Source organism: Strix uralensis, chromosome 2 (genome assembly GCF_047716275.1).
Source record: "Strix uralensis isolate ZFMK-TIS-50842 chromosome 2, bStrUra1, whole genome shotgun sequence".
Lineage (NCBI taxonomy): Eukaryota > Metazoa > Chordata > Aves > Strigiformes > Strigidae > Strix > Strix uralensis.
This window is the reverse complement of record NC_133973.1, coordinates 87,152,555-87,176,185: the sequence shown is the minus strand read 5'-3', so window position 1 is coordinate 87,176,185 and position 23,631 is coordinate 87,152,555.

Here is a 23,631-nt window from a genome sequence, read left to right as displayed (position 1 = left end):
GTCCTCATTTTTTATGGAAATATTTTGATTTACATTAATTTATTTTTCAGCCATACTTAAAATTGTTCTATACACATTTCCTCTCCTCCAAAAATCATATTGAATTTATAGTAGAACCCAGGGACCGTTGCCAAAATTAGATACTTGTTATACACACTATACTACTAGGAAATTGCTTCCAGTATCAAAAGCTTATAACCAAAATAGGCAGTGCAAACTAATGTAAAGTAAAACGAAGTATCATCCTCACCATTTACAGGTGGTAAGACATAGTCAATTAATTAACTTTTCAAATGGAAGCCATATGTTTGTTATATGTACGTTTGTTCACTTAAACATTTGTATAAATATCTGACTCAATGAAAGGTAGTTCCAAACCACTTTCCTGCAAAATGACTGTGCAACTCTCTTTTAGAGAATGTGCTTGATTCAGACACATTTGCATCATGTGTTACATGGCATTGAGGCATCTTATTAAATCAAAGAATTATACAATGGTTTGGGTTGGAAGGGACCTTAAAGATAATCTAGTTCCAAGCCCCCTGCCATGGGCAGGGACACCTTCCACTAGACCAGGTTCCTCAAAGCCCCATCCAACCTGGCCTTGAACACTGCCAGGGAGGGGACATCCACAACTTCTCCAGGAAACCTGTTCCAGTGCTTCACCACCCTCACAGGAAAGAATTTCTTCCTTATATCAAATCTAAACCTATCCTCTTCCAGTTTAAAACCATTACCCCTTGTCCTATCACTACACTCCCTGAAAAGAGTCGCTCCCCATCTTTCCTGTAGGCCCCCTTTAAGTACTGGAAGGCCACTATAAGTTTACAGAGAGTTTTCTCTTCTCCAGGTTGAACCACACCAATTCTCTCAACCTGTCCTCATAGGGGAGGTGCTCCAGCCCCCTGATTATCTTCATGGCTGTCCTGTGGAATCACTCCAACAGGTTCATGTCCTTCTTCTGTTGGGGACCCCAGAACTGAACAAAGCACCCCAGGTCATGTCTCACGAGAACAGAGTAGAGAGGGAGAATCACCTCCCTCGACCTGCTGGCCACAATTGTCTTGATGTAGACCAGGATATGGATGCCTTTCTGGGTTGTGAGCATGTACTGTTGGCTCACATTCAGTTCTTCATCCACTAATACCTCCAAATCCTTCTCCGCAGATCTCCTCTCAATCCACTTATTGCCCAGCCTGTATTTGTGCTTGGGATTGCCCCGACCCATGTACAGGACCTTGCACTTGACCTTCTTGAATGTCATGAGGTTTCAATGGGTACACCTCTCAATCCTGTCAATGTCCCTCTGGATGGCATCCCTTCCCTCCAGCATGTCGACCCCACCACACAGCTTGGTGTCATCGACAGATGTTGGTAAGGGTGCAATCAATCCCACTGTCCATGTCCCCAACAAAGATGTTAAAGAACACTGGTCCCAGAATCATCCCTGAGGAACACCACTCATCACTGCTCTCCACTTGGGCATTGAATTGTTGACCACAACATTCTGAGTGCGACCATCCAGACAATTCCTTATCCACAAGTTTTCCGTCCATCAAATACATGTCTCTCCAACTTAGAGACAAGGATGTCATGTGGGACAACATCCCATGCTTTGCACATGTCCAGGTAGATGGCATCAGTTGGTCTTCCCTGTGACATGGGCACCCACCCAATGAAAGTAGTGCTTCTTGGCTGCTGAAGTGTTGCAGCTATTGATCTCCTTTTTCCATGTCCCTTGTTCTCCAGGCTTCACGGTAGTTGGGGCCTTTGGTCAATGGGAGTCGCTATTGACCACAGTTCAGATTCGACTCAGGTATAAATGAAGTCCCCTGGGAGAGCCATTTTGAGCTAGTCCCCCCTGGATCAGCTTGCTGCAGTCGAGGAGTCTCCCCTTGGGTTGTGATGCTATCCAAGAAAACTCGCTGAGGTTACTTGGATCGGGACAGTGCCCTGAGATGTTCCTCAAGGTTGAGAAGCCTCACTTGTTAGGTGAGTGATAGAGAAGTTTGGGTTCTTGTTAAACCCTAAGAAGTAGTGTTTTGTTCTCCTCTCAAGGGCATTCAAACCTGATCTTGAATGGCATTTTATGACCCAAATGACTAAGCCGAGGCCGAAGGATGTGCAACATTTCTCAGATAAGGGGGCTAACAAGCAGGACAGCCAGAAGAAACTGGTTTTGAGGCTTGACAATGTCAAAACTGGGGAAAAGGTGACAAGGAAGACTGCCAGCCTTCCTCCTGAAGACCCCCAAAGACGACCACTAGGAGGCGATACACAGGTGCAAAGATGACGTAAATATTCCAGAACTGCTGACATAAGCCTTTTGAACTAAACCCCACCTTAGTCATGTATATGTATGTTTGTATTGTGCAACCCTATGAATATGTATTCAGGTATCTGCATTTAAGATGTAACCTAAGGGGCTTGGGTGTGCACAATAGGTGGAGCGATACCCCATGCACCCAGTGCTGCAATAAAGAATGCCTGCTTTCTAAAACTTTAAACTAAGTCTTAGAGAGTGTATTTCAACCGGCTTTTTCAGTATCAGTGAGGGGCCCAAAACTGAACACAGGAGTCAAGGTGCGGCCTCACCAGTGCCGAGGACAGGGGTAAGATCGCTTCCCTGTCCCTGCTGGCCACGTTATTTCTGATACAAGCCAGGATGCCATTGGCCTTCTTGTCCACCTGGGCACACTGCTGGCTCATGTTCAGCCAGCTATTAATCAAAACCCCCAGGTCCCTCTCTGACTGGCAGCTCTCCAGCCACTCCTCCCCAAGCCTGTAGTGCTGCTGGGGGTTGTTGTGGCCGAAGTGCAACACCCAGCATTTGGCCTTATTGAAACTCATACACTTCGCCTTGGTCCATTGCTCCAGCCTGTCCAGATCCCCCTGCAGAGCCTCCCTACCCTTGAGCAGATAAACACTCCCACCCAACTTGGTGTCATCTGCAAACTTACTGAGGGGGCACTTGATCCCCTCATCTAGATCATCAATAACGATGTTAAACAGGAGTGGCCCCAAAACCGAGCCCTGGGGGACACCACCTGTAACCGGACACCGACTGAATTTAACTCCATTCACCACAACTCTTTGGGCCCGGCCATCCAGCCAGTTTTTTACCCAGCAAAGTGTGCAATCATCCAAGCCGTGGAAACGGTGTCAAAGGCCTTACTAAAGTCAAGGCAAACAACATCCACAGCCTTTCCCTCACCCAATAATCAGGTCACCCTGTCATAGAAGGAGATCAGATTTGTCAAGCAGGACCTGCCTTTCATAAACCCATGCTGACTGAGCTTGATCATCTGGTTGTCCCATATGTGTTGTGTGATGGCACTCAGGATGAGCTGCTCCATCAGCTTCCCGGGCATCTAAGTCAAGCTGACAGGCCTGTAATTTCCTGGATCATCCTTCCGACCCTTCTTATAGATGGGCGTCACGTTAGCCGATTTCCAATCTGTCAGAACCTCCCCAGTCAGCCAGGACTGCTGGTAAATGATGGAAAGCGACTTGGCGAGCACCCCAGCCAGCTCCTTCAGCACCCTCAAGTGTATCCTATCTGGTCCCATAGACTTGTGTGTGTCTGTGTGATGCAGTAGGTCACTGACTATCTCCTCCTGGAATGCGGGGGGGTCGTTCTCCCAGTCTCTGTCTTCTGGCTGAGGAGGCTGGATTCCCTCAGTACAACTAGTCTTGTTATTAAAGACTGAGGCAAAGAAGGCATTAAGTACCTCAGCCTTCTCCTTATCACTCATCGCCATGTTTCCTTCTATTCATCAATGTAGTCCTCCTGGTGTTTTTGTCTGACTTCCTCTTTGTCAGGATGCCTTAGTCCTGAGCTTGAAGGAGGTGATCCTTAAATATTAACCTGGTTTCCTGGGTCCCTCTTCCCTCCAGGGCTTTATTCCATGGTGCTCTATCAAGCAGATCTGTGAAGAGATCAAAGTCTTCTCTCCTGAAGTAGTAGTATTAAAGTACTGAGTTTTCTCCGTACATATCAAAATATTATTTTACATCAAAATAGTATGTTTTCTTGAAATAATGATTTTATGGCAACTGTGTGAAAATGCATGCAACATATTCACTTCTTATAGATATTTCTGACAAAATTTACTCATATTTTATCTAAACTTTGGAAGAAATGGACAAATATGGCTTGTTTTTAGCCCATTCTTCAGCATGGTGTGTCTGTGAAAGGTTTTTAGTTTATAATTCTTTCATAAATCTCAGTGAAAACGATAACATTTTTTACTTCACCTTTAGTTCTTATCATTTCATGTCATGGAGTTGCAATTTAATAGTATTTTGTCCATCACTACCATTCCACAGTACTGTATGTGAGGAAACTACTAAACAAATAATAATGTCTTTGTTATGCAAGCAGGCAATACCATCACTAAGAAATATTTTCTCACAGATTTAAAATCATATATTTTGACTTCAGCTACTTCTTTGTTTTCTTGATTATTTTCTTTTCTTTTTAACAATTTGTCTATTTCACATGTTTAATTTCTCTTACCAGGTGCTTGATTTGTCTTTTATTGACAATTACAACTCTGAGTTACTCCTGCCATTTTGTTAATGTTAAAGTAACTCTTTGGTACATGTAATAGCTTAGGGTCCTTTGGGGTTTTATTTGTTTTTTTTTTCTCCACTGTTACCAGTGAAATATTTCTACCTTACTGGTGTTAATAACAGCAATAACGTCAGAGGTTTCCTTTGCCTGACTTCAGACACTGAACACACTATATGAAACATTTCACAGAAAATAGAACGCAGAGCCCAGAAAACTGTATACCTGAACACTTTGATAGTTACTACTAAATGTTTTGAAGACATTTTCCAGTTGATTCCTTATAAATACTACATCTACATGCAAGATACACTATGTATCTCCTTTGAAGAATCTTTAATTAAACAAACACCATCTAAACATGAACAAAGCAACCATAAAGAATAAAATCATCAGTCTTGCAAGATTTAGCAGATTCTTCTTCTCAGCTGACACAGTCAAATATTTTGGCCATATCTAACAGCAGGTGTGCCAGAAATAACCAAGTAACCTGCTACTCTTTTCCTGTCTATATTCATACCACATTGAAACGTCTCTCAAAAAAAAGCATTTATTTTTCTCACAACTGACAAGGATGTGGAGTTTTTAAAAAGTACAAGGATCCATCTTAATAATCATATTATTATTTAATGATCATATTATTATTTAAATTATCATAATATTATTTAAGGAAACTTGCTTCACTTATAGAAAAATCTTGAAATGTGATTAGAATATATTGGTTTTATCAAACTATGTCAAAAATACTGAAAAAGTTTACTCCTGACTTATTAAGTTCCCTTCCTTTGTCAGCAAACAAATAACACAGCAGAGCCATAAAACAAATACAGGTCTGGTCTACAGACAATCCAGCAATACAATTAGCTATTTAGGGCCAGCTAAAGGTGCCATCATACCCTCAGTCTCTTAGGGCACTGCTGCTTGGAAACATGCTATTTTTACATCTCTATCAAGAACACATGAAGTGCTTTTAATACCATAGTTTATTATTGGATAGAAACAGATTTATATATCTAATCTCAGAAGTAAACTTATCCTCAGTCTTTCTCACTACCTCATCTAGTAAACATTAAATTTACATCCCTATTTCTACAGTTAATTTGGACATAGCAGCTGTTACATGGCATATTTCTAATAGTTATATCCTGACTCTGAACAGGTGATGTTTCAAGTGGCATTATCTCCACTGGGAAAATAAAGATAGGGGTCATTCAAATTGTGAAAGTATAATTTAGAAAAACAACTATTGCATCATCATGTGTGGCGTGTTGTACAAAAGGAAAGAGTAATGTGAATGTCACCGTCCAGCATATGTAGTGCAAATATACAGGGAACATAATCTAAGATGCAATTAAATGTGGTGTTCTTTTGTCTGTCTTTCTGGTTTTTTGCCTCTCTATGTATGTTCTTTCACAGACATATACTTTTACACATATGATTAAACAAGAAAAAAAAAATAGAAAAGCATATATTTACCTCTCTAGCTAACAACTCTTTCTCTGAGCAAGGGGTATATAAACAATCTGTCCTACTGACAAAAATCAATACATTTTCTCCTTTGTGTATTTCTTTTAATAAATTATTTATTATCATCATCTTTAATTTATCCTTTATTTTTCCCAGTCATAGAGCTGTAGTTTGGATATAAAATAATGGAAAAATAATAGAGTAAAATAGGTAAATTATCACTTCAGTCTTTTTTAAGTATGAATTTAGTAAAAGAGAGAATTTCTCTGTATGTGTGTGTGTGTTAGTGTTCCAAAATCTTCTTGGATTTTTTTCAAAGCTAATATTTTAACACTGTTGCCAGGAAGAAAAAAAATTGCGAGCACAAGCTGCTGTTATGAAAACATCATTCTTCTAATTCCGGGCTTGTGTCTAGTGTCCCCTTGGGTGCCATTCTCCCAGCACCATTGGTTTCTCTTCTGTTCTTGCAATTTCTGTTGATCACGTGTGCACGGCCTCTACCATCTGCCCACAGTAGGTCAAGGAAATAAGCAGCGCTAACAAATACTTTTCTTGACATAAATACCACTAAACTTTGAGTTAGACAAATAAACAAAAAATCCATGAAAGGTTAAACTTACTGATATTATCATTCTAGCAGTACTTGTCATTTATATTTGTGTAATATATGAGGAAAAATCTTAGGATGATAAAATTAAATAAAGTTTTGATTATATGCCACTACTACAGATAAGTTTGTTAACAAGTTGGTGCATCCAATATAAAGAGTAAATTATCAAAACTCAAAACAAGGCTGAGAAGGGGAGAAGGGGAAGAGAAATCCCAATCTAGTCCACACTGTTAGCCAAGAATTATTGGTTAACCCACAGAGAGTTAGTTCCAATGTGCTTTTTACGCATACACACATGCACACAGACACACACATTAGTTGAGGCAGATGTACATTAAGTATCCACAGTTACTGCAACTATCTTTCTCCCTATGTAGGTACAAATTGAAACCAAATGTTAATGTTCAGTCCAATACCTACATCCTTTCTTAATATCTGTGAGCTTCCCTAGAGCAGCAATATTAAAACAGGTTTATGCAGCAGCAGCAGGAACTGCACCTCCAGATCTTCATTGGTCCTCACCTTATTTTCACCAAAACTGTCTCTAGCTCCTAAGCTTGCATCTGTTTGATGACTATAATTGACAGCTATAACCCTGAGGCCTCTGATACCATCATATGCCTAGAGTTTTGAGCCCCCTAATATTATTGCAAGCCCGTATTCTTCTGTGCTCTAGACAGCTCATTCTATAAAGAATAACTAGTTGTTATCACTGTCTATTTTTCATTATATGTTTATATTCCAAAATAACTGTAACCATAGGCATTACACTATACAACTGCATTTCACTGAAGCTTTAAGAAGTTTATCATGCTATGGTTTGAAAAAAAATATTTACTCTTAAACTAGTAATAATATTTTCTCCCCCTGCCCTCCCCTACGTTTTTTTAAATTTCCCTTTCTGTTTCTTTGGGATTTCTTTCAATGTTTACCTTAATCTTCTTCATGATGTTTTAATGGAATACAGGTCTATGAAGAATTAAGTTTCATTACTTTACTGAAACAGTACCAAACTATTTTTATAAATAAGCTCATACAGAATCATTAAGAACTTATTTCTCTCCTCTGTGTTGAAGGCCTGAAAATTGAGAAAGTCATCAAATTATTAAAAAAAGCTATGGTCCATAAGAAGAAAACAAATTGTTTTAAGAACCTCAGAAGTCATGTTGAATTGTCTTATTTTTTAAGAGCTTTTTGTATTAATATGTATCTAATACCATAATAATTTGATTTTGATTCACCAAATGAATTGCTGTGTAGATAGGACTCCATGCAACAGTAATTTCACACTAATAACAGTAGCAATATTGGGTTGAGGAAACAGGAAGAGCTGATAGTTGCTCAGTGGAAGCCTTACAAAGTCCAGGGTAAACCTCATTTACTAAATCATATTGAAAAGAGTATCCAGCAGGAAACAAAAAGGAGATAATACCTTTAGGCTGCTCATACATTTGTTGGAGAAGATATTAGCTCTGAGCTAGAGTAATGAAACAGTAGTATATTCCCTTAACTTAGTCCAACATAAGATTTGAGTTTACAAAATGTTGATCAGATCACTGCACACAGTACTAAATTTCAATGCAAATATTAGATCTTTCTAACACCTAGATATTCCAATATTCATAAGACTCCCCTGCCAATTACAGATGTTTTCAAATGGGATGGATTATACAATTCTATTCTTAAACTATTTCCAAACAACCACATCAATATTGTATTTTACAGTTGCAAAGAATTTAATGTGTGGGCTGTATAAGGATTATCATGTTAGAGTTATGTTTGTAATACATCTCAACTATGTTATTCCAGAGATTATGTCAATGAAAACCTAAAATTAGATCTACTTTGTTAACCTGTGATAAATTCAAGACATGGTAAATCTGGTGTTTTCATTAAAAACCCTTGAGAAATGCAATCTATTCCTACTGTGCATATGCTAATGCTTCCCATAGGGCCAGTCTTCAAAGGTTCGGAGTGAAAATGAAGATGAACCTGAAGATCATGTGAGTTTTCAGATGGTGAAGGTGGGGAGAAGAAATAAGCCCGCAATTTATAACGGGAAGTCTGGATGTAAGTGCTGAATGAGGAGTATTGAGAGGCCAGCTTCTAGACTAGATGGAAATATGATCCTGGACAGATGTTAATACATGACCATAAGGATAAGGCAAATGAAGAGACAGGCTTGTGATGACATAGCAGGAATGGGACTGCTCCACAAGGGAAGATGAGCCGGTAGCTAAGGCTGACCACAATAAAGGGAAAGGGTAGTGACTGGAGTAGTAAGGAACACAGTCACAAGGTACTGAACGAAACTGGTTCCCATCAATGGTCTAGTCATCTTCAGACAAGGGGAAGTTACCAGTCAAGTCCAGGGTTCATCCAGGAAGTCCAGGCAACAAGTCAGGACACCAGAAGACAGGAATAGAGGCACAACTGGTAACTGGACTATTTACCATACAGCTCAGACAAGATCTGGGACCCTGAGCCTCTTCACTATTGCAGCTGTGGGCAGAGGTCCCAGATAATACTGATGAGGGCCAGTAAGGCCAAATTTAATAGAAATATTTTAAATCTGGGGATTAGGCTTTCAGTCAAAGAATTCCTCCTGTTATTAATACGTTTTGTGATGTTGTCCAGTTTGGTAGAATAATTAACAACTTTCCACAAAGGTGTTCGTTTTTTTGCCTCCAGTCACTTTATGATGAAGATGCCTATTAGTTCACAACATGCATTCATTCAAATCTACACAAATATATTCACAAAAGTAGTATATGAAGAAGGATATGACAGCAAATATAACAGGATTTTTTATCTTATGAGGAGTTCCAACCACTTTTGCCCACATACCCATAAATATTACAACCCTTTGTGTGTGAAACTAATAGACATTGTGCAACATCTCTGTCATTAGCTGAATCATATCTGTACAGAGTGATATACAATGTATTCACTTAATAGAAATCTTGGTGTGGCACTGCAGTTAATTTTGCAAGTAACAATTTTCAAGGATTTTAAAATTATTTTCTTGTTAGCTTTTTCAGCTTTTGCTTTTTTGTCTTTTTAAGCGGAAAATTAGTTTAGCAAAAACTTAATTACCTGGGAATGCTGTTGTGCTGGGTGATGCCGGGTGCCCACAAAAGCCACTCTATCACTCGCTCCTCATCTGAAGAGTGGAGAGAAAACACAACAAAAGGCTTGTAGGTCAAGATAAGGACAGGGAGAGACCATTCACCAATTACCATCACAGGCAAAACAGACTCAACTTGGGAAGATTAATTCATTACCAATCTAATCAGAATAGGATAACGAGAAATAAAACCAAATCTTAAAACACCTTCCTCTCACCCTTCTTCTTGAACTTACCTTTACTTCTGATTTTCTTTACCTTCTCCCACCCAAGCGGCACAGGGGGACGGGAAATGGGAGTTGTAGTCAGTTCATCACACATCTCTGCTGCTCCTTCCTCCTCAGGAAGAGGACTCCTCAGACTCTTCTGCTGCAGTGTGGAGTCCCTCCCACAGAAGACAGTCCTCTATGAACATCTCCAAAGAGAGTTCTTCTCCCTGGCTACAATTGTTCATGAACTGCTCTAGCATGGGTCCCCTGCGGGGTCACAAGTCCCACCAAGAAACCTGCTCCAGTGTGGGCTCCTCTGTCTCTACAGGCCCATAGGTCCTACCAATGAGCCTGCTCTAGCACAGACTTCCCATGGGGTCAGGCATATCCACCTGTTCTGGTGTGGGGTTCTCCGTGAGGTGGATATCTGCTCCAGTTAACCTTCATGGGCTGCAGGTGGACAGCCTGCCTCACCAACTTGGTGTCTGCAGATTTGTTTGTCTCATTCTCACTCCTCTCTTTGGCTACACTTGCCTAATTACGCAGCAACCTTTTTCCTTTAAATATGTTATTACAGAGGTGCTACCACTGTTGCTGATTGTCTCAACCTCGGCCAGTGGTGGGTCTGTCTTGGAGCTGGCTGGCATTGGCTCTATCAGACATGGGGGAAACTTCTAGAAGCTTCTCACAGAAGCCACCCCTGTAGCCTCCCCACTACCAAAACCTTGCCATGCAAACCCAATACAGCTATTATCGTATAGCACTTTTGTATGTTTTAGGTATTTGGAGACCATACCATAAAATCAAGAAATTTAATATTTCTTTAAATAGCTCTATACCACAATAGAGAACAATAATGTGGTGTGTATATTTTAAAAATAACTCTTATCTTCAAAGAAGAATGTGGAGATGTTCAACTTAGTTTACCTCTATTTACAACGCCTAGAATTTATCTCTTCATGCATTTTGGTTTTAAAAATGAGTGGAAAAACCAAATTTGAAAATAAAGCATTCATTTTACAGTTTTAGTAATAGTCATCTTGCTCTTAAAAACAAATTTGTATATTTAAGCCCATCATAAGGAATTTCAACACCGAACTTACTTAACTGTATGTTTCTTCAACTATACCATTCTTCATTGCCATGACACTGTAAATAAAGCAATAGAGATGTCCATTTTGGATGATAGATATGATATGAAGGCATAACATAGACGACCTGGAAAAGGAGTAATTTCAGTAACTTAAATCCCTTAGAAATTGGGCATCTAGATTTAATTAGTCATACAGAATCTCTCTGAAGAAAATGGAAGAAAACTTCAGGGGGGCAATTTATCATTTCCTGTAGCAACTCTAAAAAACAGATGGTCTCCCTCTTCTTTTAATTTCCTTTCTTATTCCTTTACTAGAAGGAAACTATTGACCTTGGTCTAGATACAAATTGTAGGTGTCTGAAGTTAAGTGAGATATATTTCTCCTTAATGCATTCACGATGTACTGGTTATGTTCCTAGACAGAGTAAACTTTCAAATAAACATCGATCATGATTCATGGCTTTTATTTACTTATTTTTGTTATAAGTAAAAAATGCTTCCAAAAAAACTGCAGAATATTATTGATAACCTATGACTGGTTAAAAGAAGGAGAGATCAGAATGTTTGGATTTTGTTTTACAGCTTATATTTTTTTTTTTTAAATAACTATATTTGATCTAGTCATCCTAAAATCCTTCTATAATTGAGAGAAACAAGTACTTTTTTTATGCTTTATTTATCATAATTTTAGATGTTTATAGTAGGATGAGCTGAGTGTACACACAAACATTTGAGTAGATGAATGTCATCTGGTATATCTTATTCATTAACACATGCACAAGTTGGAGAGGACAGAAGAAAACATTACATAGATATTCATTGTATATCTATGTGGAAACATAGGAAGCCTGTAGATCTTGGTTTAAAAATTATGGAGAGCAATGCATAGGTGGTTATTGACAGATGCAAGATTTAGATCAAACTGTTTAAGTACCCATACATTTTGCAGACCTAGGGTGCTGTTAATATTATCTTCTTCATGAAAATGATGTGTAAGGGGTTAATCGCCCTGCTTTAATCCATTCAAACAAGGAGGATGGTTGGGAGGAGGAAAGAGGCACATCCTATTCAAAAGTGTCTCAGCGATTCCTTCTGTTATGAAAATTTATTTCACTGTTCTTGTGGAGTGACATTCAAAAAGCAAATACTAAATAGTATGAAAATGAAAATGATGAGTACCAAATTTTTGTCTATTGTTGAACTAGTTTCTCTGTTCCAGAAAACTTTCAGAGTTAATTTCAGCTTGATGACATATATGTCTTATTTTGGAAAGGCAAAATTATCTAAGTTATGCTCTGCGTCATACACTGCTTCCCCTCTAAAACTAGGAATTAACATGATATGTATCTACACTGGGATCTGTTTCAACACTTTTTTTAAGAGTTCAAAAATGCTCAAAACCAATATGATTTTAATTTTAATATATGTCTTTTCCGTTTGTAAAACAGGGTCTCCTTATGTTTTACATGTAAAACATAATATATAAACATATAAAACAATCTTGTATGCAATCTGGTGGAAATTCAACATAATACAATGACAGTGAATAACATGGAAAAATATGCTTTGCATGAAAGATTTGTTTCTAGTGGAAGCATCCCAACTAACACATGTTTAAAAGGTTGGTTATAGATTCAAGAATGAAAAAAACCTATAAAGACATACAATAATTATCTTCGATGCACAGTAAGTTCTTTAAGAACAATCATTGCTATTACATTTTTTTTTGTCCAAAGAAGATGGCTTCTTAGAATTTTTGAACATTTGAACAGGTTTACGACACAAAGACCTAAAGGTTTTATTCTAATCACAGAATCACAGAATTGTCTATGTTGGAAAAGACCTTGAAGATCATCCAGTCCAACCGTTAACCTAACACTGACAGTTCCCAACTACACCATATCCCTCAGTGCTATGTCGACACTACTCTAAAACACCTCCAGGGATGGGGACTCCACCACCTCCCTGGGCAGCCCATTCCAACGCCTAACAACCCATTCTGTAAAGAAATGCTTCCTAATATCTAGCCTAAACCTTCCCCGGCACAACTTGACGCCATTACCTCTTGTCTTATCGCTTATTACTTGGTTAAAGAGACTCATCCCCAGCTCTCTGCAGCCTCCTTTCAGGTAGCTGTAGAGGGCAATGAGGTCTCCCCTCAGCCTCCTCTTCTCCAGACCAAACAACCCCAGTTCCCTCAGCCGCTCCTCGTACGACATGTGCTCCAGACCCTTCACCAGCTTCGTTGCCCTTCTCTGGACACACTTGAGCAATTCAATGTCCTTTTTGTAGTGAGGGGCCCAAAACTGAACACAGGAATCGAGGTGCGGCCTCACCAGTGCTGATCACTTCCCTGTCCCTGCTGGCCATGTTATTTCTGATGCAAGCCAGGATACCATTGGCCTCCTTGGCCACCTAGGCACACTGCTGGCTCATGTTCAGCCGGCTGTCAATCAACACCCCCAGGTCCCTCTCTGACTGGCAGCTCTCCAGACACTCCTCCCCAAGCCTGTAGCACTGCTGGGGGTTGTTGTGGCCGAAGTGCAACACCCAGCATTTGGCCTTATTGAAACTCATACACTTGGCCTCAGCCCATCGCTCCAGCCTGTCCAGATCTCTCTGCAGAGCCTCCCTACCCTCGAGTAGATCAGCACTCCCACCCAACTTGGTGTCATCTGCAAACTTACTGGGGGTGCACTCGATTCCCTTGTCTAGATCATCAATAAAGATGTTAAACAGGAGTGGCCCCAAAACCGAGCCCTGGGGGACACCACTCGTGACTGGCCTCCAACCAGATTTAACTCCATTCACCACAACTCTTTGGGCCCGGCCATCCAGCCAGTTTTTTACCCAGCAAAGCGTGTGCCCATCCAAGCAGCCAGTTTTGCCAGGAGAATGCTGTGGGAAATGGTGTCAATGGCCTTACTAAATTCAAGGTAAACAACATCCACAGCCTTTCCCTCATCCAATAAGCAGGTCACCCTCTCATAGAAGGAGATCAGGTTTGTCAATCAGGACCTGCCTTTCATAAACCCATGCTGACTGGCCCTGATCCCCTGGTTGCCCATTATATGACTTTTAATGGCACCCGAGATGACCTGCTCCATGACCTTCCCTGGCTCCGACCTCAGACTGACAGTTCTATAGTTTCCTGGATTGTCTTTTCTGCCTTTCCTTTAGATGGGTGTGACATTTGCTACTCTCCACATCTGTGAACTCTTTCAGCAACGTTGGGTGTAGCCCATCAGGTCCCACAGACTTGTGTGCATTCAAGTGGTGTAGCAGGTCTCTGACCACCTCCTCTTCAACTGTGCTGACCTCATTCTCCTTCCCCTCCCCATCTCCCAGCTCATGACGCTGGGTGTACAGGGAACAGCCAGTTCCACTGCTAAAGACTGAGGCAAAGTAGACGTTCAGCACCTCAGCCTCTTCCTCATCCTTAGTTACCATGTTTCCCTATGCATCCAATAAAGGAGGGAGATTTTCCCTAATCCTCCTTTTGCTGTTAACGAATTTATAGAAACATTTTTTGTTATCCTTAACAGCTGTAGCTTAGTTGAGCTCTAGCTGCGCTTTGGCTCTCCTAATGTTCTCCTTGCATAGCTTCATTACATCTTTATAGTCTTCATGAGAGACCTGCCCCCTCTTCTAAAGGCAATAGATTCTCCTTTTGTTCTTGAGATCCAGCCAAAGGTCCCTGTTTAGCCAGGCCAGTCTCCTTCCCCGCCTGCTTATTTTTCAGCACATGGGAACAGGCTGCTCCTGTGCCTTTAAGACTTTGCTCTTGAAGTCTGTCCAGCCTTCCTGGACTCCCATATCCTTCAAGGCAGCCTCCCAAGGGATTTTGTTAGTCTTTTGAACAGGTCTCTGTTAGCCCTTTCAAAGTCTAAGGTGGCAGTTTTGCTAACCCCTCTCTTTGTTTCTCCAAGGATCGAAAACTCAATCATCTCATGATCACTGCACCCTAGATGGCCTCCAACCTTTACTTCCCCCATAAGCTCTTCCCTGTTCACAAGAAGCAGTTCCTGGAGGGCACCTTTCCTGGTCAGCTCACTCACCAGCTGTGTGAGGAAGTTATCCTCCTGGATTGTTTCCTCTCTGCTGTGCTGTGCTAAATACTATTCTGTATTTGTTAAAAGAGTTTCTAAATTTAAAAAAAGGGGAAAAAACCACCACAACAACAACAAAACAAACAAACAAACAACCCCCCCAAACAAACAAACAAAATATCCCAAAACAAAATATGGGTCCAAAGTCTGCCTACTTCAAGATTCCTGATCCAAAGGACACATGTTACTGTAACACAACAGCAAGACCTAATTCACATGCAAAATTACAGTGAGATAAGGATACAGTAGCTACCTATTAAAACTGTACTCAGTGCTTGATACCCTGGAGACTTGCATCTGGTAAATGAATCATGGTCACAGAATTGGTTCATGGACTGTCCTGTGATGGTAGGCACTGTTTAATTGCTAGTTTGCTTAAGCAAGTCTTGGGAGATGGAGACACACTATGGGACAGATTTCAGACATACAGATATGCTCTGTGCCCTGTCATTTGCTTTTATGGCTCTGGCTCTATTTAATTTCATAACTACTTCTGTAGTCAAGGCAAGAAGTTTGCTTCTCTTTTTCCTGCAAATAATTCAGCTGCTAACTTCATGGCTTAGTTCTCTAATTTTTACAGAACACAGTGTTAACTTTGCAGAATCAAGAGCTTAAATGAGAGAGACCAGTCCAGATATAGACTTCAGCTCACTGCATTATTTGATGCAAATATGTATCCTGGTGTATGAAATAGAAAGGAAACTTTATGTCCTTGTAAATGTTGGCTAATTTGAAGGAAAAAGCATATTTCAAAGGGAGAATTGCTTTGAAGGATCATATGGATTATTACTGAATTGCTGCTGATAAATTCCCACAAGGACTTCTTCAAAGGGGATAAGAAAATCATTGATCATCAGGGCTAATAGTGACATCTATATGAAACTGTTGTAAAGAAACTCCAAAATATATTTAAAAAATAAAAACAAAACCAGGAACCACCTTATTTCAGGCTTCATAAAAAAACCTTAGACTCAGCACATCATTAGTAGAAACTACTTTGGCTTACAAGTGTCTCCAGTAGATGGGGGGTAATGTATCAATTCAGAAAAAAAAAAAAAAATCTAGGAAACAATAGAAATGTAATACTGATAGTTGTAATTATCAGAGTGAAAGAAGGTGAAATTTAGCAATCCTGATTTAATTTATTTTCAACTTTGGGAAGTGTTAGACTGAATGATTAATATTTTGAAGATAAAATAAGTAAAATTTATTAAACCCATTATCACAGAACTTTGAGATTTTATATTTTTGTCACTCATTGAATTTATTGAATTTCACTATGAAACATCTCTTTAATGACAACTGTTAGAGGCAAAATACTAAATTAGATTTATTTTTTTCATCTGACCCCCCGTGTTTCTCTCTTTCAGTCTGTAAAATCCATTGTTGTAACCTCAGGCTCAGATCTCAACTCAGGCTTACAACCCTATTCACTATAACTGAACAAAGACAAATCAATGTTTTACTGTTGTTTTCTGTTCTTTAGTTGTCCACTAGAACAAAGCTGTCAAGCATACTCCAGGAACTCCAGGGCATTTGTCTTGAAAATCTAGCTCCAGTAACTGATTCCACAATCCATTATATAGTCATGACATGTCTGATCATACTCAAATCCTGATCACTTCATCAGCTATTATTTTCCTTATCAATGCTTCTGCAGATAATTTTCCCATTTGGTCAGTTTTTTACTATCACTTGCTGTTTCCATAAACTTTACATTATAAGAACTGAAGGGACTGCTGTGACCATGTTGCATGGTGGTCTAAGGAGGCAAGATTTCTCTGAATTATCTGATCTTTGTACTAAAATATGCCTGTAGTAAATGAATACTTAAGCAGTAGTTAAATGAGTAGTTAACACCTCAATGGGCTATGGCATTATTTTATTCCTGCAGAACACATGCAAGCATCAAATCACTTTTTCCTAAACTCATATACTCTTTTGTTGTTTTGGTTTGTTTTGGTTTAAATTATCTAGTCTGTATGTTCTCCTTTGAAGGAAAATATATCACTTAATTTTAAAGCTGCATGGAAAAATTTGTTCAATGACAATTTTTAAATTAAAAAAAAATTACAACCTGAACTTGAAAATACAAAGACATACTTATGTATAACAGAGAAATTATGACTCGCTTTCCAAATTAAATTGAATTTCTTTATCTTTTAGATTAAGGAAAATAATTTCATTTTTTTCTCTTCTCAGTTTAAGCTACAACGATATGGTTCAGTAATTCAGTTCCAGTTGTGAGATCTCATCATCAATTACAGTCAAGTTTTCTTATTTTTTGGTATAAAGATGAATTAATTTTTGAACTGGCAGAATTCAAACAGGAATCATCCCTACTTTTAGAAGAGTCAATAGACATATTATTACAACATCCATTTGACTCAGTCTGAAGGTTAGGTTTCTACTTTAATTCTAGTTTGAAACAGAGACTAGGACAAAAAAAATTTGCTGATTGCTGGCTTTTGTTGAATGTGAGATTGCACCTCATTGACCAGTACATAAATTCTTACAAAACTATTGTTTTCTTTACACGTTGCACCTATATTTCAAATCTAAGTGGTATAAATTATTAAATGGTATTATCTTAGATTTTCTTCTTTGATTTAGCAATACACAAATAAATCTATGAAAACAGATTAAATCTTTCTCATATTCCATTTCATTCACAGTGGATATGTTATGCATTTTTCTGTGACATTCATAAAATCAATTACATAATCTGTCATAATTTGAACCATATAGCTAAACACTAAAAAATGTCTCTGTATTTAACTTTTCTATCAGTCCTTATCAATCACCAGCTATTTTGCCTAACACCAGAATTTATTCATTTAGTGTATATAAGATACTTATTGCAGTGAGGAACATCTTTTAAGTCTTTCATATATTAGTCAGTCTTTGGTGTCTTGATACCATCTAAATTCAAAATACTATAAAAGCTATTATACAATAAATTAGAAGGATTCAGGATACTGTGAGTGGGAAGATGTCTTTCCCGTTTTTTACTAACACTCTCACTTGCTTTCTCTTTTTCTGCAGAGATAATTTGATCTTTCATCAAGAATAGGAGCTTGGAAGTTCCCCTGAGTGTTGTTACTCTCTCTTGATGGAGACATTGCACAGAAACATGAAAATCTCCCCAGAGAAAATCCTTTTGGTTTGAGAAACACTATCCTAGTACAGATTAATTCTGCTCCTAATATCTATTGATTGCACACTGATTTCCCAGTGCTCTGTTTTGTTCCAACATTTTGCCAGGGAAAAGAAGAAATATTGCAGTTGGAGTTAGGTAGAACAGAGGGAACTATTCAGGGTTTCCAGTTTTTCTCCCTGATGCAGTGGAAAAACTAGTAGCAGTGCCATGTTTAAAGAAAAGAAATGGAAGAGAAGCTAATTATATTATAGCAGGCTTGAGTTGTGCAGGGTCCAGTATGGCAAGGTCAAGCAAAACGAGGCAAAGCCGTGAAGGTAGCAGCAGGTAGATCTCAGCTACTTTAGCAGTATGTGCACCAAAGGATTTTGTCCCCTGGAAATCACATCATGCAGATCCACACAGCTACCGGTATATTGCCTAATTTCAATGTGCATCCCTTTTGTAAACTAGATGTTGACAATCTTATGATATACTTCTTATGGTATACTGAAAAGATTTCAGTTTACATTTACTGTATCTTCCCTGTGCTTCAGCTAATATATACCCCATTTCATCAGCCCTTTTTCTCTTTTAAGATGATTCATCACATTAAACATTAGTCTTTGATGTGACTCCTCACAAGGGATCTCTAAAAAATCTTATCAAGCAATGTTTACTGCACCTCTCCATCCTTCTGGCAGCTTGGTTTACACTGAAATCCAACAAATTAGTAAGGCATGACCTTTACTTAAAAAAAACCAAAACAACAAAACAACAAAATTGTTGTGTTAATGAAGCTGTATTTTTCCAAATTTTCACTCTTAAAATAGTTTCTAAGACTTGGAATTGCTCCAAGTATAGCTGATCTAAAACTTTTTGGAGTACTCTAAGGTTTTTTTCAAGTTATGATATTATATTTGTTCAGTGCTCCCAGAAACTTTTCTTCTACTGATTTCATAACAAAGAGTAATCCAGATTCAGCAGTTTCTTTTCCTAATTGTTCACTTTGTTCAGTTGCAAAGACATATATAAAGTAGCAAAATGTGTCTGTTATGCATTTACTTTTTCTCATAGCTTATCACTTATCTAACACCATGTATGTACATAAATATGTAAATATTTATTTACATAAATACATAAAATAATGTATAGAATGCCATTACCATGTATGTAAGGTACTTTGTGGGATTTTTTAACAGTGGCTCTATGTTTAATTTTATTAATTAACATAAGATACACTGTCATAACTGCATTCTTTCGTTATTTTCTTTTCTCCTTGAAGTGAAGCCATGACTACAGTAAAGAAAAGTGTGAATATTTATTATGGAACAGCATATACACAGACCGGCAAGCACAGAGCGTGTTCTCTCTATGAACAGTATTGACAGTACCTAGCCAGTACCTAGCTGTTATGTGCTGCTTTTCCTCCATGCATATTGAAGAACTTTTTAATGGTAGGTGATACCACTGCCTTTCTGTATGAATAATATACATGGATCACAGAGGGTTAATTTGCTTTTTCTAAGATGTGCTATCAGAGCAGTGATGGTGGAAATATTACAAGGTACTACAACTTGGATCTTCTTTATTTCCGTGTCAGTGCGAAATCCTATTTCTCTCTTGCAGAAAAGACACTGACAGCTTCATTTTTCCCTTACAACCACATAGATTTTAGGAGATGATCAGCTGCAGAAGGCCAAGACAGTTATTCTGGAATGTGTGAAAAGGCATTACAGACCCGATGATTCACAACTGAATTGAGCTGCAAATAGCCGAGATCCAAGCCAGCAACTCCAAAGTGAAGTTTCTCGAACTGTGTCCATTTGTGGCAGTTATAAGTCTCTCTCCTGTGCTGAAGGATTTACAGCACTGAAGTTCTAGAAACATGTTTGGGGGTATTTTTTATTTGCATCTTTTTCCAAAACCTGTGCAAAAAAGTTGTTCCTATATTTCTGAATTAGAATGTTCATCAGACTGAGAAGTATGACATTTTCAACCGGTTTAAATTACTTAATAACTCATTGTCCTGGTTTCAGCTGGGATAGAGTTAATTTTCTTCCTAGTAGGTGGTACAGTGCTGTGTTTTGGATTTAGTGTGATAATAATGTTGATAACACACTAATGCTTTTGTTGTTGCTAAGTAAGGCTTATCCCAAGACAAGGATTTTTCAGTATCCCATGCTCTGCCAGCAAGCAAGGGTACAAGAAGTTGTGAGGGAGCATAACCAGGACAGCTGACCTGAACTAGCCAAAGGGATATTCCATACCACAAGACATCATGCTCAGTATATAAACTGTGGGGAATTGTCTGGGAGGGGCGAATCGATGCTTGGGCATTGGTCAGCAGGTGGTGGCAATTATATTGTACATCACTTGTTTTTTCTTGTTTTTTATTTCTCTCTCTTTTTGTTATATTCCTTTCCATTACAATTATTATTGTTGTTATTAAATGTTTTGTATTTTATTTTATTTTATCTCTATATTATATTTTAGTAATTAAACTGTTCTTATCTCAACCTGCGAGTTTTACTTTTTTTCGATACTCCTCCCCATCCCACTGGGAGTGGGAAGGAGTGATCAAGCAGCTGTGTGGTGATTAGTTGTTGGCTGGGGTTAAACCACGACTCTTATTGCTTTAGCATACTCTAATTTAAAGCCCAGTTTATATAATGAATAATTTCCATTTCCAGTTTTCAGATTGATGATATTTGCATCACTGAATGATGATGTCTTGTATATAATGGCTGTTCATTTACTGGAAAGAAATTCAGAACAACCTGGTCCTGTAGTTGCTTAAAGAAAATGAAAGAAAATAATGTTTTACTAATGCTTGGAATATACACCATATCTAGTGATAACACAGCTGTTATCCATGCAATTTTCTCAGGGACTGAAAATCCCATGACCAGTGTTATGACCACCTTACAGACATATTTTCTTAAATATTTTCTTGTTTGTCCCTTCTTTCTTTTATTCTTTTCATTGTAGTAAAAATATAAATGTCATATTAATTCCTAGTCCTTTTGTAAGCCATTTTCCTTTACATATTATAGACACAGTGAGATTCTTGATGTAGCAAATTGTGCCTTAAGTTATTCTGAAGGTTTTTTCTCACATTTCTTACAGGAAAGACAATCAGTATGCAGCTCCACTTTTATTTCTTCATTTGAGTATTGATCACTCTGCATTTTGAATCTGTTACCACTTTGCTCCTTGAAGTCCTGATAACATTTTCTCTGTCTGGATGTTTTACTGCAGTGTTTCAAGTCTTGTGCAATATATCCTTTTTATTTTTCTTTACATATCACCGAGAACTGTGTGGCACATGTGCAACAGCTTTACAAACAAGAAGGTTGTGAATATTTCAATTTGGATGTTTTTGTACCTACGTGCAGGTATTCAAATTATTGTCCTGGAGGTGCATGATCTAAGCTCATCATGTCTGTTCTCAGGGAAGGAACTTAATGAGCACACACTCCCTTTCTAACATTTTCCATATATGATAAAGAAAAACAGGAAAAATTAGAGAAAAGACCCGCTGAACATATGCATCTCTAATCTACTTGACCCGATTTTATCAAGAGCTCTTATTAAGCTACTGCTGCTCAGATCTGTCAGAACTTCTGTTTTAAATCTCAATTAATTTTCAGAAATAAAACGAAATGCATTCAAACAGATTCAGTCACAGGAAATATAAAATTTATAGAACTGAGGGAATGGCAATAACTGATGAGCTGTTTCTGTGTCCAAATTTCTTGGGTTCCAATGAGTTTTTGAAGAAAAGACTGCAGCAAAGAAAAAAAAATGGGTGAACTGCTTTCTTTTTGCAATTACTGATCTTTATGTATGGTCAATGTAGATGAAACTTCTTTCAGTAATCATTCATTTTCTAGATAGAAGTCAATACACTTACTGATATATAGGGGGAAGTCTGCATTCATTTTTAATTACATACTGAAAATTGACAATATAACTTTTTCATTGAATATGGTATAGTAAACTCTTTGAACATGATGGTGCAGGAAAAATACAGTGAAAAGTCATTGGAGCCAGTTGTTTTATAATGTGTAATAATATGATATATTTTCAAAGAAATTTATTGAAATGTGCAATCGCAGCTTTTACTGCTCATGCAATGCCTTATGCATTTAGACATATTGTGGATGCCAATACTAGAACATATTCTGCTGAGTATTTCAAAATAAATTTGCATGGGCAGGAATTCTATAAACAGTTTTGTCATCTGAAATCCAATTAGGTGAGATTTACAGGCTGAAGTTCCAGAAACAGAAGACAGGAAAACCTCGCCTAATTTCCTGTGTTTAGGATGGTAGTCAGTTTATCAAAAGTAGACATCCACCATGTAAACAATGTGGGCATCTGCATAGATTTATTCATTCAGAAATCTCTGCATGTGTGCTGAAGATTATTGGATTACGTGATAAAAGGCTTGCCTTCACACATGCAAAGGAGCACAGAAGAACAGTCACAGGCAGGGGAATCAGAATAAGCTAATCAGAAAAGTGAGCACCCCATCCCAGGTACTCTCATGGCTACCACATAAAGCCATCACTCCCATGATCTGGGTATGAAACCCATTAAGATAAGTCAACAGGAGCACCCATCTAGATCACCTTTCAGGCTAAAGAGGGTTACTGATCAGAGTATGGAACTCATGGGATGTAGGGGAATATCATCTTTGGATTGCACAAGATATGGTATGGTATATTTAGGGCAAGTAAAGGAAAGGATCAAGGTGGTTTGGGGGAAAAACAAGTATGGGAATAGAAGGGCAAGGGAATAGAAGGGGTCAGCTGCATGTAAACAGACTGATAGTCAATATACTTCTCTGGTCATGCCCTGTGCTTGGTTACCAGAGGTTGTTCTAACTTCTTATAAAATTCCATTTCTACCTATTTTCCTGGTGAGAGAATTGTCTATTCTGTGTGTGTGTGTGTGTGTGTGTGTGTGTGCGCGCGTGGGCGTGTGCACATGCAAATGGAGGTCAAAGTGCCAGTAACTAGAATCAGTCCATGGGTCCCAGGGTCCCAGGTAATTCCAGGGCTGGCAGCTAGAACAAGTGAAGTTCCGTATGTTGATGTGTGATCGCTAGTGAATATCAAACTGGACTAGTCAGCAAGCAAAATAAATGGCTTGGAAATGATGAATTAAGGTAGCCATAGGTTGGGTCCAGTTATGTGCGTATATCTGAGTGAGACAGATGGAGAACTTGGCTACTGGAGGGACCAGGAAATCCAGATCCACTTCCAGAGGAACGGTAGGATCTGGGGATTGACTGAGAAA